Source organism: Cyrtonyx montezumae, unplaced genomic scaffold, assembly GCF_038088225.1.
Source record: "Cyrtonyx montezumae isolate F1298 unplaced genomic scaffold, pur_monq_1.0 scaffold_24, whole genome shotgun sequence".
NCBI classification, from domain to species: domain Eukaryota; kingdom Metazoa; phylum Chordata; class Aves; order Galliformes; family Odontophoridae; genus Cyrtonyx; species Cyrtonyx montezumae.
In genome coordinates this window covers 2455943-2470825 of record NW_027071981.1, presented here as the reverse complement: position 1 = coordinate 2470825, position 14883 = coordinate 2455943, and the positions used below count along the sequence as shown (strand labels likewise).

Below are 14883 nucleotides of genomic sequence, written 5' to 3'. Positions count from 1 at the left end.
CCAAGAGTCCCTTTCAAAAGGATTACAGTTTTTGCCATTAACTTCTGTGGAAAGAGAAGCGGTAAAGAAGACTACAGATGGAGATGAAAGCGGTCACGAAGAATCAGACCGACATGCTTTCATTCCTCAACTCTTTCTCAGATCTGTGTTGTGTTTTCCTACCTTTTCTTCCTTTCTTTTCATCTCTGTTTTCTCTTGGGTGCGTGCTTTGTCTGTGAACATGGCTGAAATGCTAGCTAAGCCAAGGGGAAACACTGAAGAAAATAAATAAAATGGCAGCGTGGGTGACAAAATCCAAGCTTCCTATTTCCTGTACTAAGCTATTGTATCTTCTGTGATATCGTAGTGCAGGACATGGAGTTCTGGAAGGTGTACGTACTCCTTAGGCTCAGATTCTGAATTTTCTGTGAGAAGCTGCTGTAATGTTACCGGGATGTTGATCTGAGCTGATTCACTGGAAGAGTATTTGATTGCCAGCAGCTCTGAAGGACTTTCTGTTCCTGTAGCAGTTGAATGGAGAAGTATTAATAGTAGGCTATGGTAACGTTGGGTTTTTCATTACGTGAAAATGAATTTTCTTTATTAGATAGACAGGTTTGGGAAAACTGCTAGGCCAAATGTTGGAAATAAGTCTTCCTTAACTTTAAGAGCTGCGGTGAAGGAGAGAGAATAAAATAAAGGTTTAGAACCTACTTTTCTCTTCCCACAGGAAAACAAATACGAGATTTCATTTGTAAGTTAATGCTGGAGGTGGGCAGGTGGCAATCTGTTTCCCAGATGAAGTGACCTAAAGACTCCAGAGATGAAAGTCAGCTCCTAGGTGTTAGCAAGCAGCTCCCCTCCCAGTGTGAAATCTGTTGGCTTCTGCTGAGCAGAGGGTCATAAAATCCTAGAATGGCTTGGTTTGGATGGGACCTTAAAGATCATCTCATTGCAGCCCCCTACTGTGGAAAGGGTCACTGATGGGCAGGCTGCAGAGGGGCTGACCTGGCGCACAGGGTGTCTGCGATTCCCTGCAATGGAGCAGCAGGGCTTTGCTCCTGATGTGGTTTTCAACATGAAATCCTATTCCCATACTGAATGGAGCTGGATTAGCACACAGAGGAGTTCTGGCCTTACTGTCCTCTGCAATACCCCAGTGCAGTTAAGGAGGGCATGTAAGGACAGTCTAACATCGCTGGTCGCTCCTAAAAACACATAGAGGAGTATCCTTCATTTCTTTCAGGGGAGAAAACACAAGTGGGACGGTGACCACTCATGCTTGTGACTTTGATGTGGAGTCTAAGGTCGCGGTGGCCGGGAGAGCCCACATTCACACAAAGCCTTTGTGCACTTGCTGCTGGAACGCGGGTATCCCGGGCTGAGAGCCTCCTTTGTTGAAGGAGAGCTACTGTAGCCAAACTAATATTAACCGCTCTCCTCGACGGGACTGAATGCCCCACTGTTTCACTTAGAAAGAAGCTGAAAGAAAAGGGCCCTTCAGTTTTCGGGAAGGGCAGTGCAGCTGAACAGACATGGCATGCACAAATTGTGGCATAGTCTAGAGGCCACGTTCATGGCTTCTCAAAGGTCTTGTGAAGGGTCTGACATTAGCAAGTCGCCTTCTCGTGAGGTAGCTGGAATGTAGATATAATGCCATGATCAGTCAAGCTGGGTTTGTTCACAAACATTAGGAACTGGAAGCCTTGGAAGCATGGCCTCAGTTATGCTCACATGGTGAGCTGGCTCATGGGAGGGGCAGTCCTCTGTTTGGTGTGTGTGAGCAGCATGGTCGGTCCTGTGCAGTATAACTGGATCGAGGTTGGGGGGCAAGGTCACAAATACCATTTCTCATTTGCAAGTTCTGTGTACTTCCTGTGTTAGCAAACAAATAGTATGGCCCCAGATGGCACTGCACAGAAATCACATTTGTTGTTGCTTGCAGAAAGTGTCTCTGCCTCGGTGATTGTCACAGTGGATAACATTCCTGAGGGTTGCTTTGGGCATGGGTGGCTGGCTTTCTTGTTTGGGATTTTCTCGTGTCTGTTTTGGTTTTGTCAGAACAGAGTTTTTAGGTAGAATCCCTAGAGAATTAGATGCAAAAGAGACACCGAGCAGCATGGTGCCAAGGTGCAGCAATCAGCTGCGTTACCTCCGCTCTCTGTTCACAAACAAGGGGTGCCCTTGTGTCTGTGAAGATTCAACAAAACAGTGAAGCAGTGCCATGTTGCAAAGAGATTAAAGAAATGCTGGCTGCCCAGATTTTTCTCGGTAAAAGCCCTCTGCTTTAAGAAAGATATCTTAATGTGTCTCGAGGGCTTGGCAGGCATTTCAGAAATCTGCAGAGCCCACTTCGCCAGCGATCTGAGCCCCACTGAGGGTAACAAAGCTGCTCCCTCCTTCTCAGATAACTCCTCTGTGAGTTCAGCTCCTGCGAGCTGACATCATCTGTTGGGTTCAGACTTCTTCCCCTCACCAAAAAACACCACTCCTCGGTGTTTGTTCTGCCTGAGCAACGTTTCCAGGTTTTTGAATATGATTTGTTTCCAGGAAGAACAGGAGAGTGATAATAGGGCCGTCTCATCTGCAGTCAACGAACTACAGTTTGCTTTGGGTAATAATTAATTCTGCATCTCGTTTAATATCTTTCCATGGTTATCTCCAGGGAAACTGACTGACTCTGTAGTGCAATTGCCCTTTTTTTCAGGGTGTGTTCCTCCTTTCAGCTTTTCCACTTCACCTGGCAATATAATGAAAGTGACTGCTCTGAAATTGCGGATGTGACTGTACTTTGATTGCATGAGTAATAGTCGTTATGGAGTGACAGTTCTGTGCGGCTCTGAATACACAGGGGAGGTGTCTAGAAATGTTGGTTTGGGCCTGAACTTCTGACCTCTCCTCTGTTCTTGTGTGCTGGGGAGCTAAGTGGTTTGAGTTAACCCTGCCTCTAAGTGCTTAGCGTCACAAGCAGGTTTAGGAAAGAGAAGGCCAGGCCCAGTGCTGGGGCTGGGACTGCAGAGGAGACACAAGTGCTCAGCATGTCTTCAGTGACATTGATGAGGGTTGACTGATGGAGGCTCCAGTCTTGAACCCGATGTCTGAGGAAAGGGTATCAGTAAATATTCTATCCACGACGGTAGGGATCACATTTGCTTCCTTAGAGGTGTGTTGCAACTCTTCCTTCTCTGCTTCCCCACCAGTTTCACTCACCTGGCAGATGTGAGCTGTACTTTGTCCTCGTGACCTCACCCAGTGGCAAGTGGTATTTTGCTCCCAGTACAAAAAAGCCATTGCAGAAAATGGGCCATACCTCTAGACTGTTCCCTGATGGTGCCCCAGGTGACATCCTGGCCAGTGTCCCTTTCGCATGTGCACATGGTGACCCAGCAGCCTCTAAGAGATGCTTGTGCAAGTCAAGGTTGATTGTGTTCTGTTGCTGCAGTCCTCATGCAAGCAATTCACAGCTAGAGACCTAGAGGTTGTGGCATGTTTTGTTCCACAGATCCATTGCTACTCACATGTTATTGAATCCTCTTCTCTCTATACACCTCCTTTGCCTCCTCCAAATAAAGTAAATAAAATAAATAAAGACTCCTGATAGGATATATTATGAAGTCCCCAGGCATGTGATGGGTGCTTTCCACAGGAAGGGAGCACATTGCTGTGCTGTGCTCTGGGCTGGCTGTGGCAGAGCAAGGACCAGCAGCTCTTATTGTTCTGCCTGACTGAAATGGCATGATCTGACCTCCTCAGCACTTGGTCAGTGGCTGGGTGCAGGCTGTCTTCCACCTCTTCTCCATGAGTGTGGCCCATTGCATTTTTCTCCTAGAAGAGTTTTCAAGGGTATGTTTGTGAGCTGTCTAATGCCCAGAGCACCTTTTGGGTTTTGTGCAATGCAGGTCAGTTCTCCAGTTTAGCACCTGGTGCCAAGTTTAAATATATTTCTGTGACACCAGCTGTGGGTCACTTTAGATTCAGGTGTGTTCATGGAGCTTTCTTGTGCATTTGAATTAAGTTTAAATATGCTCGTACATTTGGAGATCTGAAAAACATTGTGCTGTTTTGGGGACGCACAAATAAGGTGCATGCAGTCTGCATAAGATGCTGTTGATGCATTTTCATGTTCTGTAGTCCTTATGTCCTGCTGGATTTCAGTAAGTTTCCAGCCTTTATGTTAAATTATTTCACAACTGCCTGTGTACACATGCAGCTCTGTGTAATTTGCCTATGGAGGTGCATAGGATTATTTTCAGGCATAAATACACAACAGTCTCAGTGAGTTCAAAGGAGCCTGTTCGGGTGCATAATGTGAATGTGCCGTAGCTCTGTGCTTTACTGATACCTGGGTGATTGTTAGGGCTCGTTGTTCCTGTTTCATCTCATCCTGGCTCATCATCACCTGGGAGCACTAATCCGGTACTCAGCTTCCAGAAGTTCTTGGGCTTTGTTTCTCTTCTTGATTGCTGTGTTTCATTGTGTGCAAACTACAATAAGCAAGCAATCTTCCCCAACAAAACAAGACTTAAGTTCCCCCAACAAGCAGAAAGCCAAGTACTAAGCCCCACCTGGGCAGGGAGGGAGAGTGCAGAGCCCACTGCAGTGTGTTGATGCCTTTGGTCATTGGGATGTTTGAGTGCTTCTTCCATTGATGGCACTGAGCTGATAATGTTTTCAGTTAAATCTTACTGTGCTAAAAATTGAAGTGAAGGAAAATTATTGGGAGTTCTCACAGATAACTTACACAGAAGCTGCACCTTTGTACCCACGTGGAGCGTTTCGGTTTGTGCAGTCAGTGCATTACACAATCCAGAACGACTCATGAGTCCACTTTAAGACTAGAAAGACAAGTGATGGTTCTGAACGAAGACACATATTTAAGATGTTCAAAGTATAATTTTACTCAGTGAATTCCTTCAAGTTTGTGTCACCTTTCAGATCTCAGAGATATCTAGTGTTTCAAGCAGAGGGAGTTTTAGGATTTTCCTGCTCTTGCTTTGAAAGTTACTGTATGGGAAAAATATACTGTACTTTATGTATCTTTTCTTCCCCCTGCTCTTGTATGACTCCAAAGACTAAAATGATTTTGCTTAAACATGCCACGTTGCTCCACCAAAGCAAATCCGTAAAGGACCTTGGGTTTGGAATCTAAAAAGCTGGCAGGAAAATTTTGAGGTGAGGAATTCAAATTTATGTGCAGCTTTGTACCTCTGGGGTCACAAGAAAGTATGGCACAAAAGACATTTTCTTAATTAACATGTGGATTTGTTAAATGAGAGCTTTAATGTATAGAGACTGACTGGTGTGTGTGTGTGTGTGTGTGTTAGATTTTACATTGTGGTTCCATTTTCAGGAGCTCTTCCTAAGGAATTTAACAGGTGAAGGCACAGGTTATGCTGTTCTCAAACAACAGCCGCAGGACTCAGCAGTAGCTCAGCATGATGGGTTTGCAGATTAGAGCAAGAGAAGATTAGGGGTTTTTCCTCTAATGCTTCTTATTAGCAGTTTGCTTTAAATCTCATTAAATTTCATTCATTTTTTGAAACTGCCTTCCTAGAAATAGCTGCATGTTATCAGTACCGTTGGTTCCTTCAGTTACACAGTAATTGTTGCTGTAACCTACCATGTTTTTATGGGTGGTAGGCCTCCTGCTTTCCTTGTGGGGGATGCCTCTGGGATTTTAGCTTAGATCTCGACTGAGTACTCTGAGCCATGGCCTGGCTTAGCTGTGGTGCTGCTGCTTTCCTTCAGAGCCTGTCAGTACGGTGTGGTGCGTTTGCCTCTGCACTACAGCCTGCAATTACCAATAATAAATTGTTCTGTGACCATGGCAACTGGATGAACTAAGCACATTGTTCAGTGAGGCTATAAAATCAGCCTGTTAAACTGGAACTGTTATTAATCCCTGATCAACACAGTGGTTGTTTAAATACACGTTCTTCCATTTAAAATATTTCTGTGATAATGAAAATTATAATTTAACAGCAACTAATTATAATGATAGCATCTCTTAGCGCTCAGGTTTAATATTTTGAAAGGGCTAAATACATTCATCATAGATTTATTTATTTTCTATTCATGCCTTTCTGTTATTAAGGTGAAATCAGATTTAAACATGAAACCAACAAAGGTTTGGCGTTTCTTTCATCTGTTCTGATTGCAAAGAGGTTTTAAAGGAGCACGGTGAAAACACAGCACAGTTTCGACATTTTACTCTATGTAAAGTCTCAGCCTGCACTTCAGATGAAGGGAAGAGACCCTGCAGCTCTCTGGAATCCCTCAGTGGGCCTGCACAGGATTGCTAGCTGTTCATTTTCTGGCTTGCGTTTGTTTAAGCTTGTGAAAATTCACAGAATCACAGAATTCATTGGGTTGGAAAGGACATGAGGAGTTTTATTAGGTCCAACAAACCTCTTGAAAGCACTGGCAATTTGTGTGTTGCTTAGGGCCTTGCCCAGCAGAGGTGTGAATATCCCAAGGCTGCTGAGGCCCAGCCTCCGTGGGCCTGATGCTGCTTATCTGCTCGCCCTCCTGGCCCAAGCCTTGGAGCTCGCCTTGCCTGCACACACTCAACTTTGCACCAGCAGCAAGGTACACCCTGCTAGCTGCTGTCCCTGCTGCACCTGGCTTTGCTTGGTAAGGGATGGGTGTCAGGATCCAGTTCCTTGTCTTCATGGTGAGAGCCCTGCCCTTACTGACTCACCTGTGCTTAACAGTTATAATTTCATATTTCCAAATACCTAGATAAGGAGGATCCCAGCCTGCCCACATAGTTGTTCTGCAGAAACAGCAGGTTACTATTACTCTTGTGTGAGAATTGTTGTGTTAACTGCAGCGAGGAGAGGAGGAGGAGGACTGAAGGAAAAAGGTAACAGCAGGAAGGAAACCATCTTAAAAAAATATTACATATATATTTATATATATACACTCCTCCATCCTATCTTCATTCTTCTTCCTCTAGACAAGTGGAACCTACTGGAAAAGCTCTTTTCATTTTGCTGGGCTTGCTAGGCACAGGAGGAAGTGAGACGGACTTTACATAGTCAAGTACCCATTGTCTTCTCTGTGTGTGCCAAGCCTTGCCCTCACCCTTGCTCCCAGCGCTATTCAGCCAGTGAATTGGGCATGAATTAAAAATAACAGCAGTGCCCCCTTCCAGAAAAACCTCGGCATTTCCCTGCATTATGCTCATAATGTTTTCTAAAGGAAACTGCAAAGACCCTACAAGACTGTATGGGCTTGAAATAGTTCCGTGACCTCAGGCTGGCCATTGTTCTGTGGGAATTCCAGCGGCCTGGGGCAAGCCAGTGCTTTTACTGTGCTCCTGAGGGAGAGCTGTGCAAAGGGAGAAAATGGCAGTGAAGTACATCAAATAAGATGTCAGGCATTCGTGCCCTCTTAATTTCAATGCAGACAACACTGCGGTATTTTTCGTGCTGTTTTCTAAAGGTTCTCCATTTGAGCTACATATTCAACGTTCCTTAGGCCACAAAGTTAATGTCTTTATTCCACTGTATTTTTGTTCTTTTGCTGTAAAAAACTTTTTTAATGTGCTTATCCAAATGCAGTGTGAAGATGATGTACCAGTACTCTGGGCTATTTAACATTAAAGGGGCAGTTTGCTGATTTATGCCAACATAGAGGGAGCTGAGCACGTATTCTCTCCAAATCTGCTTAAATATATCAATTTGGTTTTCAGATATAATAACAATTTGAAAAAAATAAGCTGAGTTCTTCTCCCAGTAGATCTGCTAAACCCAGACTCCTTCTGTGTTTCACTTACTTGGCTCTGGGAGCCTTCACAGCACCTGGATGGTGCTGTGAAGATGGACACGATCATTCTTCTATGTGAATCAGAAGCTGGCTTTTGGAAGGGTTATTTTTGTACTGCTGACACCAAAATGCCATAAACCCTGTGTAAAAATAAAGACAATGGGGGGAGCTGCCCTCCCAGCCCTGCAACGCCTGGCTGGCTCCGGGACATTGTTCTGTGCATCGCTTCATTGTTCCAGGGAGGGTTAGTGACATCAAAGAGAAAACAGCAGAATCTTTTTTTCCCGCATGCTGCATGATGGAGCTTTCCCTTTTTTCCTTTCAGAGCATTTTCAGCAGTGAAAGTAATCACATGCTGGCTGTAATGTTTAATAGAGAAGGGTGGATATTTAATAGGATTTAGAAGCTGGCTGGTGCTTCCTAGTGAAAGAAAATGGCTTGTCATACACAGCCTGGACCTGTGACCAGTGATCTCCGTGTGGGCATGCTGAGAAGGCAGCATGGATTTTGCTCCCAACAAAAATCACCAGCTAAACACAGTACGAACAGAATCACCTCTTTGCTTTGTCATTTTTCGCATTCGTGTTCAAGTTCTTGTCTAAGTCATGTTTGAGCATGTAGAACAGTCTCACCACTTTTGGCTGGGGAGTCACACCAGAGATTGCTTTACACCATAAATAACCATAGCAAACACAAGCTGCTTTCATCAGCTGCAGTCATTCCTCCATGTTAAACTATCTGAAGAAGAACCAGAGGAGATGCTGTACTAATGCTCCCCCGGCTGTTTCTGAGCACAGGCCCCGCGTGCTGCACGGCCATGCTGCCTGTGCAGGATGCAGGCTTATTTCCTGCAGGTCTCACTCTGTGCTGTTGCTTGCCTGTGCATGCTTGTGTTGGTACCAACCTCTTTTTCCTACGTTCAGCTCTCTCCTTTCCATTTTAATCCTCTCCTGCCCTCAGTCCTAACCCATGATCTGCAGCTGGATGGAAGCATCATCCACTGTTCGCTTCTGCTGCCTTACTGCTTAAAGGGGAAATAGCCATTGGGCACACAGAAGCTCATTTCATTTCTATTCCTTTAAGAAATTAGTAGCCTTACTCCTGACCAGGCAATCCTTCCTCCTTCCATTGTTTTCTTTCTTGCTGATGTATTCCCATATATTCAAATTCTGTATGTGTAACAGGTACCCAACTGCAGTGCTTATGTGTTGTCCTCTATAGGCATCTCACCGTGTCCCTTGGTGCAGCACGTAGCTGACCATTTGGAAAGGCCATCGTTCTGGGAGTGTTTCTCCAGGCAGATGTTTTTCTCCTTAGCTGCAGCAGTACAGGCACACAGACGTGTTTCTCCCCTCGCTGTCATGTTTAGTTAGCACTGCAGCAGCTCAGCAATCTATGGAATCCTGCAGCCAGGCCTTGCCACCCCGCTGAACTGTGAGGTGCCTACGAAGGGCAAGCTGAGCCTTCCTCCATCTCACACAGATGCACGAGGGATGGGAGCTGCCAGCGTTGTTCTGTTCCCACGGCACTGCTCGTGGGTGAAAACCTCCAGGCTGGGATTTGTGAGACTGGAATACTGGTGGCCGCTCAATCCATATCCTCTCATCCTTGAGAAAACACACAGCCCTGTCCTGCACCCTGAAAGCCTATAGCAATGCCAACATTGTCCCATGAAAGAAAGCTCTGTTTTTCCCTCTGCACAGTTAGCAGAGGTTACAATCTGAGGAATTCAGAGAAGCTGTGGATATTGAATATCAGAAGCAGAGTGCCTGGAGCAACTCTCATCTGATCTCTGAGTCAGTATATGTTTAGCAGTGCTTCATGTAGGGTGCATGCTGGCTGCATTTGTTGCTGTAGTGAAAAAATAATAAGCCAGAAAAATCACTTCCAGCACGGAAAGAAAAAAAGATTTAAACCTGCAGGAGGTTGGATGTTTGCAGTTGAGGATTAAAATTGATCCTTACTTTGCCTTGCTCAAGGTGACAGGGACCCACACACACCAGTCCTGTGCAGATCATGTGGGGCTGGGTGGGAAGGATTTGTGGTGCCTTCAAACCCTGGACTAGGCCAGGGCAGCAAGCACGCAGCGGCTGTCCTCGGTGCTCACTGTTGCTTTCAGCTTCCCTTTTATGCACTTATTTCTCTGTTTATTCATCTCCTTTCAGAACACTCCACTTCTTATCTGATTGGTGCAGGGGCATTTTCAGTGCAGGTGCTGGCAGGAGCTTTTGCACTCTGAAAGCTGTTTTACCTGTGCTGGGCTGGCAGTGAGGAGCACCAAGCATACTTGCCATTCAGTTCTAAACGGATTCAAGGTCAGAGTGTTGAAAATGTGGTTTGACCGGTATGGAAGGGAGCAGAGCGTCTGGAGGCTGTTGATAGCAAACAAGCGGGCGCACAGGTAACCTTTGCCAGGAGAGCAGTTAGTGGTGGTGTCAAGAAAGGGCTGGGATTGGTAACGCTTTGTGGCATGGAGGAGCAGCCTGTCTTTCCCTCAGCCAGCTGTCAGAGCCATGCATTTTGAGAGGCATTTATTATGATAAGTTCTCAGTTATTTTGGCATTTATTATGATAAGTTCTCAGTTATTTTGGCCCAGACTGCTTTGTTTACTCAGTGAATGAAACAGAGAGGAGGTGGACCGCCTTGGCCTGCTCTCACTGCAGTGACTTGGGTGGGTCATTCAAAGCGGACTGTGTTTGGGTCAGGTCTCACTGAATTAGCCGAGGGAGAAGTGGTGGAAGGTAGACTTGGATGGCTGCTTGACAGCCTGTTCTGGCTTGGTTTATGTGGATTTTGGGGGACAAACTCCAGCTTACTTACTGAAGTTCTGAACAAAGTCAGTCCTTGATTTATCTCAGTCACGGTGCTGGAGCTTGCAAGCTGCCGTGTGCTGGCGGCATTGTCAGGAGGGTTTCCGCATAAAGGAAATTTCCTTCCTAGTGCTGCTTCAAGATAAGTTGGATTCTCTATTATCAATACTGCTGTTAGAGCCCCTTCCGTTTTCCTGCTGTGCATGTTTTGCATGTCATATGTTTCTCTTTACCCTTGGGAAACAAATGTTTTCACAAGCTGTAGGCCGCTTGGAGCCCCACCCATATCCTCTAGTTTTAGTTAATCTTCAGAACCTAAACACGTGGTTTGGAAGGAATGAAGGACATCTGTCAAAACGGTCACAGCAGGAGCACAAATAGTGCTTCAGAGCCCATCTCTGCTAATGTCACTCATGGGTGCACCTGGCTCCTGCTGTATGTACAGGTTTTTGTATAGCAGCACTGTGCACTGGAGTAGCTTTAGATGTGTTCTGTGTTATCTGCTCTATCAGAGCTACACCAGTTTTACTTCTGCGCATGCTAGAACCTGAAATTCCACAGCAGGAAAATACAGCTGATGGGTCTGAAGGGGCTGGTGAAAGCATTGCAAAAACTTGCAGTCATTGTGAAACGCCGGGCAGAAGAAACACCATGTAGAAATAACCAGGAGAGGTTCAAACATGACCAGCCTCAGTCACACAGCTTTCGAAACACACTGCTTGTTCCCACATAGCAGCAGCAGCAAGTGGGGAGGGCCTGGGCCTGGCACCCCACCCAGCAACCCGCCAGGGTGATCAGTAACTGACCTGCTTGGGCACACGAGGAGAGGCAGCAGCAAACTCAGTGCTGGAACGGCTGAAGCTGCGGTCCCTGTGGGGACTTGGAGGTTATTTTTGTCTGCAGCACGAGCAGGGAGCAGGCTGCTCTGCAGAGGGTGGGTGGGGATGAGGTGTGAGGGGACCAGAGTGAGGGTGGGGAGCTGAGGGGCCAGAAAAACCAACCGAACCCTTGAACTTCTGCTGTAAACAGGAACTGGAGGCCCACAGAAAGCGACACAGAGGAAACGGGAAGGTAAAAGGGGAGAGGCAGCAGCTGTAGGAAGGAAACAGACATAATGGCACCGTGCTACTGAAGCGTTGAGGCCCCCCAGCTTGACAGGGAGTGTTCCCACCTCACTGAGAAGTTGGCATGCTTAAGGATGCTCAGGCAGCATGCATGGAAAGGAATCACTCTCTTGAACGTTCTCGAGGTTTTACCCTTGAGTCCCCGCTGCCTGGAGAATGCATGGCCATGTCCCCTCATAGGCTCCTGAGTCATGCTGGGATAGGGAGGTTTCTGGGAGAGCCAGGGGACCCCTGGGCCGCACCATCCATGGAAGGGACTGTCCTCCCCCCACTGCAAGCAGTGCCCACGCTTGGCTTCTCTGGTGCCTTCCTTTGACTGTCTCTCAACAACAAAAGATCCTAAGTATGTGCCAGTTAATGCAACAGCACCAAGGTTTTCACAACCTGACACGGCACATCACTCTATTTCCTATGTTGTGTCCTTTCTGTTTGAAATTAGGCTCTCATCCTTCATCTTTTTATTAAAAACACATGCGTGTTCTTCTTTTCCCACCCATTGATTTTACTGTGATCTAGAGTGAGGGGGATTGTTGATAGCCATAGCTTTTGACCAAAGATTTTTTTTAATGGATAGCTTTGTGGTGATAACAGATAGATTTCTTGTTTATCTTATATTTTCTATGTCCAACGTTATCTTTAGGACCCTGGCTATCCATTTTTCTCTTTAAGATGAGCACAAGCACAGGATCTGTGAATTGTGCAGTGATTAAATAAACTTGCTGAGCTGTTCTGGAGCTTGCTTAATCCAGTGGAGCTGGTAAAGGGGCATGTGGTAATTTCTACTGGAATTTTCTTTCAAAAGCACCAACTATTACAAGGTTTTTAATTCTGCAACTCATTCCTTTCAAAAAATATTCCAACTAAAAGCATTGGTAGACAAAGTTATGTGGATGCAACATTCCCAGGAAGATGCTATAAATACTTCAGAAAGAACATATTTAGTGTCAGTAGATGCTGTTTTAAAGTCCTCGCTTGGATAGATGTCCATTTCCACTTGTGTCATTCCTTTTTTTCCTGTGGTCCAAGGAGGAACAAGCCGTGTTGTTACACTGCTGGAGTGAATTGCAATGTGGTTAGAAGATGCTGCAGCTTTTATCTTAGTTTCCTAACATATAGGTGGGTAAAAGCTGTTATGTGTGGGACAGTTTCAATGCGTTAGCTTTGGGTCATTTCCTACCACATGGCCAAGGAGCAAGAATAAACTCAGAAATGCAAGGGAGGAACTGAAATCTTGGGGTGGGGTTTGTATAAACCGACTGCGAAGTGCTGATCTGCTCTCAGATCCCTCCTCCGTACCACTTTTTTACTATATTGCTTCTTTCTTTACTGTTCTTTTTCCTTTGGCTCATTTCCCACCTTTCTATCCTCTTCAGCCTCAGCTTCTTGGTCATCAGGCTTTTGTTGCTTCCCTGCCGTCCCGTGAGCGGGATGCTGTAGCTGGTCAGGCACAAGCTGGGATCAAGCCCTGCACTTTGGCCACATCAGCCCCATGCACCACTGCAGCCTTGGGGCAGAGCGGCTGGCAGCCTGTGTGGAAGTGAAGGCCGTGGGGCTGTGAGCTGCCAGGTGGCCAAGAAGGCCAACGGACCCCGGCTTGTGTCAGTGGGAACGCAGCCAGCAGGAGGTGACCGTCCCACCGTACCAGCACTGGTGAGGCTGCAGCTCAAGTGCTGCACTCAGTGCTGGGACCTCAGTGCAAGAAACACACTGAGCCCTGCAGCGTGTCCAGAGAAGGGCAGTGGAGCTGTGAGGGGTCTGGAGCACAGAGTGATGGGAGCAGCTGAGGGAATGGGGCTGTGCAGTCTGGAGAAGAGGAGGATCAGGGGAGACCTCATCGCTCTCTGCAACGACCTGAAAGGAGGCTGTGTGAGGTGGGGCCGGCCTCTGCTCCCAGGGAACAGCCATAGGACGAGAGGGGATGGCCTCACGTTGTGCCTGGGGAGGGTCACGTTGGGTGTTTGGATCAATTCCTTCTCCCAAAGAGCAGTGATGCAGTGGCACAGCTGCACAGGGAGCGCTGGGGTCACCGTCCCTGGAGGTGCTGCAGAGCTGTGGAGATACAGCACTGAGGAACACGGTCAGTGATGTGGTGTTGGTGGTTGTACTGGATGGTCTTTTCCAGCCTTTATTAGTCTCTGATCCTGCCCCTGCCACTCTGTGGAAGCACATTGCAGGGAGTGGGCATGTGCTGCCTGTTGAAAGATGGCATCCACAGGGGCTCTGTGCAGTCAGACATAGACTTTGCATTCCTCTGCACTGTCATTAACATTTTCTGTGTTTGGAGCAGCACACTGAGAGTTGTCAGATCTGGACATTGTAGTTTAATATTTATCAGTCTTTATGTCCTGTTTCTGAATGCATCAACACCATTAAAGAGACCTGTAGGAGGTTTAGATGCTCAGCTGCTTGGAAATACTGACTGCTTTCATTTCTAGGTCTAATTTTGGACTTAGAATTCCAAGTTTGAGCACCTGTGTTTTGATAAATTTGATCTGTAGTAGTTCTCAGCTCAATGAAATGACCTTCTGCTAACAAGGAAGGGCTTCATCCAAAGCCCTTGGCAAAAGAATTTAACCACAGAGATGTCTAAAATTTTCTGTCTGAGAGTTCTCAGCTTGGCAGATAGCTGTTCAGGAGTTTCTGAATTAATGTGGACTGTAGTGAACCTGTGCATTAAAACAGCTCTCATACCCAGTGTTTTCATGTATAAACATTTGCGAAAGACTCTGGGAAGGGAAAATGGAAAGAGGCCATTTTTCTGTGGTTAAAATAAACACAAGTCTACCTCAAACATGCAGTTACGGAGAAATTCTTACTGATGTTGTGTAAATACAGATACAAATGCTGAATCTGCAACTATAATGGGGGAAAGGGGAAGTAAATGAGAAGATTGTCCTCTGCTCTTTTATACCTGTGCTACTCCAAAGAGACTTCTGCTGTTTCAGGGAATTTGTTGCGGATCTGATTGTGTGTTCAAGAGCAGAAGTTGTCCTGTTCTTCCAGTGGTGGAAGAAAACTCTGAGCTAACTACAGGGCAATTTGATCAGTCCAAAGTGGCTTTTACATTGCAGCTCCACAGCTGACCTCTTCACACCTTGAGAAAGCTGCTTACATGAGCAGCATGCAAGTCTGCAATCTGTACTCCAGATTTGTAACATTGATAGTAACTCAGTAAAATTCCCAGTGTTGATAGGAAGCA

The 14883-nt window shown here is 46.2% G+C and overlaps 1 protein-coding gene across 2 annotated transcripts in view; it reads left to right on the top strand.

Moving 5' to 3' along the window:
- Nucleotides 1-14883, top strand: part of SPTBN1 (spectrin beta, non-erythrocytic 1) — a 121701-nt gene that overhangs the window by 56277 nt on the left and 50541 nt on the right. The gene's annotated exons all lie outside the window — the stretch shown is intronic.